Source organism: Capsicum annuum, chromosome 7 (genome assembly GCF_002878395.1).
Source record: "Capsicum annuum cultivar UCD-10X-F1 chromosome 7, UCD10Xv1.1, whole genome shotgun sequence".
NCBI classification, from domain to species: Eukaryota; Viridiplantae; Streptophyta; class Magnoliopsida; order Solanales; family Solanaceae; genus Capsicum; species Capsicum annuum.
The window spans coordinates 4,463,751-4,468,201 of NC_061117.1; the positions used below are offsets into that span (position 1 = coordinate 4,463,751).

Genomic DNA, 4,451 nt, shown 5'->3' on the forward strand with positions numbered 1-4,451 from the left:
TGATTCCATGGGAGTTGCTATTGGTAATACAACTTCTCCGCGAAGATCAACAATAGAGGAGGTTCAAGATGAGCTTAAGTAATGTTAGCATGCTGCATGATACGAAATTTTAAGAAAGTAAAAGAGCTTTTGAATTTGAAAATCTTAAACTAAAGATATATGAATATACCAAAATGCCCTTTAATTTTGTAATCATAAACATGTTATGTAGAATGTTAAAATTAAAGATGTTGAGAGATTTTTTAGGAGCTATTGTTCAGTATGTTTGCATGAAATGTGAATTATATTGAACTTTGAATATATATAGAAAGTCCGCCACCTCAGTTTTACCACCCCATTCACGATCATGAATCATTTACGCCCTTGGAATACGCCATGTATGTCGAAACTGGTGCTGGAAAGCATGTACCAACAACTATATTTGTTGATCTTGAACCAACTGTTATTGATGAAGTTAGAAATGCCGCATATCGTCAGCTTTCTATCTTGAACAGCTCATTTCTAGAAAGAAAGATGCTGCTAATAATTTTTTCAAAGGACATTATAATGTTAGCAAAGAGATTGTTTATCTTTGCCTTGATCGCATTAGAAAATTAGCTGATAACTGCACTGGTTTGCAAGAATTCTTGGTCTTTAATGCTATTGGCGGTGGTACTGATTCTGGATTGCGTTCATTGTTGCTTAAAAAGTCCAACATTGCGTTTACTATCTACTCTTCTCCCTAGGTGAATACCATGTATAACCATGCATCTCTTATTTGTAACAACAAGATTATTTATGTCTATTTAATTTCAGGTATCCATTACTGTTGCAGAACCTTATAACAGTGTTCTTTCAACTCATTCCCTTTTAGAACATACTGATATGGTTGTGATGTTTACAATGAAGCCATTATGCTTTCATCGTATGCCCCTGTCATCTCAGCTGAAAATACATACCATGAGCAATTATCTGTACCTGAGATAACTAATGCAGTTTTTGAGCACTCAAGCATGATGGCTAAATGTGACCCAACGCATCGAAAATATATGGCGTATTGACATAGAGGACGGTTTGATTTGTTGACTGGTAAAGATTTTGCACCAATAACAAGCGTGAGCTACTTGTATCTGAACAGAGTACAAAAAACTTTCTAACGTGGATGCAGCCATGTGATTTTATTTTTTTGGTTTTGGGTAGGGTTGTCAAGTGGGCCGGCCGACCCGGCCCGACTACCTAACTCGGCCCGGTTTGACCCACCCCGGTAAGCCCTAGGGCTTTTGGGTTCCGGGTCGATTATTTTGATAAAATAGGCCCGGTTAACCCGGCCCGAACCAAGCCCGGCCCGGCTCGAAAAAAAAAAGATATTTTGGATTTTGGGCCAAACTAGCCGTTTTTGGGTCCAAACGGCTAGTTTGGGCCAATTTATTAAAAAAAAAAACTTTAAAAAAATATTTTTTAATCCCCCAAAAAAATCTATAAATACCCTACAACTTCAAATCATTTTTCACATAATTTTTCACTCTCTCAAATCTCATTCTCTCTCAAATCTCAAATCTCAATTCTCAATTCTCAAATATTCAATATATTTAATTTCTTAAAGTGTTCACTTTAATTTTTTAATTTTTCGTTTACAAAGTACGAGCGGAAGTTTCTAAAGTCGCAATCTTCAGATACTTCCAAAATTTGGTATTGTCGTTCCATCTCTTACGTTTAATTTTTATTTATTGTATTAATTGTTTAATATTTAATTTTATTATATTTGTGTATTTTGAATATTTTAGTTTAATTTAATTTATATTATGGATAAATTAAGAAACCTCGCTACTAAAGGTGTTAAAATTTTTTGTTCCGAAAGCGGTAGTGGTAGTAAAAAGCGAATTACTAGCGGTAGAGGTAGTTCAAGTAGTAGATATAACCGTGTGCCTTCGCCTCCGGTACCGCTTGGTACACCTTTTGAGGAAGAAATGAGTGTAGGTGCTCACGATATGGATTATGTAGAAGCTCAGAAAAATTACGGTATAGAAGAAGAAAATGAAGTAGATGCGGTTAATTTAGACGAAGATAATGAAAATATTGCTGAGACACCCGCAGTAGGAGATGCTAACGTTAGATCTAAATCAGTTAATCTCCCTTCTTGTCCTCCCAGTGCCCCAAAACCTCGTAAAAGAACTAGTATTGCATGACAATTTTTTGAACGTATATAAGATATTGAGGTGCAATGCAATATTTGTCAACAAATATATAAGCATAGAAGTGGAGGCAAGCAAGGGGGTACGGGTACGTTAATGAGATATATAGCTGAAGATCACAAAGGAGAGTTAAATATTGCAAAAGGTGGTGGGGATGTTGGTGGGTCAACGCAAACTAGAATGGACCCAGCAACCGGTCACGTAACGAAGAAATATAATAAATTGAGGAACAGGAAAGAAACAGCTAAAATGGTAGTTGTGGGTTGTTTGCCTTTTAGTTTTCCTTCTTCTGATGCCTTTATTCGTTATATACAAGCAATTTATAATCCTATGTTTAATGGTATTCCTAGAACTACTTGTCGGTCTGATATTTTTAGACTCCATTCACAATATTGTTTTTATTTATCAACATTGTTAAAAAAATATTCAATGTAGATTGTCCCTAACTTCTGATCTTGGTCGTGCTGTGAATAAAAATGATTATTTAACCGTTACTTGTCATTGGATGGATAGTAATTTCGTGATGCAAAAACGTATTCTTGCTTTTTTATATGACGAAGATCGTAAACATACTAGATAATTTATTACTGATTCTATTGTTAAAATTGTCGGATATTATGGTATCGAAAATAAAATTTTATGTATTGCTTTTGATAATTCTTCTAACAACAAGACTGCTATAACAAAAATAAAATCTACGCTATGCCTGAAATTTTTCATATTAAGTGTGCATGTCATATATATAATTTAATTGTAAAAGATGATCTTGACTTTTTTGAGCTTTATATTAAAAAAAATCGTCTTGCCGTTGGTTTTATTCAAGAAAATAATCGTAGATCGAGAATTAGAGAATTTAAAGTTAAATGTCGAGAAAATTGACTTACACTGATTTTGATGCCTGAGGAAATTGATACTAGATGGAATTCTATGTATGAATTTTTAAAAACTTGTTATAAAAATAGAATTCCTATTACACTAGCTTTTAACCAACATTGCGGTTCATTTGCTGATTCTGCTGATTGCATGCTACATAATTCTGATTGGGTTGTAATTAATGATCTTGTTAAGTTTTTAGAAAAATTTTATGTAGCTACGGTTGAATTTTTCGGTGCTTATATCCTACTGTTTGTAATATTTTGTCATATATAGCCGATATTTCTAGTTTGCTCAAAGAATATAAAAATAAAGAAGGTTATAAAGAAGTTGTTGGCGCCATGTTTACGAAATTAAAAAAATATTTTTTCCCGATTCCCCCTATTTACTTGGTTGGTGCTATGCTATATCCGTGCATGAAATATATTCATATGTGTCACTTTAGTACTCTTATTTATACTAACTTAGAAATAAATACTAACCATGATTCTGAACAAGTACAACCTGATTTGTGGACGGCTACGGCTGATACAAAGGATTACATAGAAAAATTATATAATCACTATGCTGATTTATTTGATTTAGCCGTACCTACAAATATCACTCCAACTGTCGCTCCTCATCCTCCCGAGGAGCCATCATCTTCTAAAAGGCCGGCACATAGTGGTTTTTCTGATTCGTTTTATGATTTAAATTGTTGGAAGAGTGTTGATGAGAGAACTTACACATCAACTTATCGGGAAGAGCTGAAATATTATCTTCGGACGGTACCAGAGGATCGCAGATGACGAATCAACACGTTAGATTGGTGGAGGAGTAATGAAACACAATATCCTGTGCTTTCAAGATTAGCTAGAGATATCTTGAATGTTCCAATGTCAACCGTTGCATCAGAGAGCGCCTTTAGTCAGGGACGACAGCAGCTTAGAGACAACCGACACTCATTGGGAAGCAATGCAATGAATGTTCTAGTTTGCCTCAGAGATTGGATTAGAGTGGAAAGAAGAAACCAAGGAATGGAACCGGAGCCGAGCGACGAGCTGAAACTTGAAGAAATTATGACTTCACGGGAGAACTCAGCAGAATCAAGTCCAATGCATGGTTTTGCCCCCGTTGACTTCGACTATACTATGCAAGTTCCCATTAATATTAACATGAATGAGTTGGAAAAAATGATGCATAATTTATAGATTTTTTATTCATGTAAATTATAAATTTTGGATCATTTTGCAATCAATAAAATTCTCCAAATTCATTCACTCCTTAGTCCTTGTTTTTTATTTTTTTTATTTAACGATTTAAAATTTTAAATTGAATTTCTAGTTTTCTACTTTAAATTAAAAACTTACTTCTAATATATTATTAATTTACTACCAAATATTATTAATTTATTATATTAAGTAGCAT

The 4,451-nt window shown here is 33.9% G+C and overlaps 1 pseudogene; it reads left to right on the forward strand.

Annotated features, from left to right (window-relative positions):
- Positions 1–375: 375 nt before the first annotated feature.
- Positions 376–1,040, forward strand: LOC107877625 (annotated as a pseudogene).
- Positions 1,041–4,451: the final 3,411 nt, after the last annotated feature.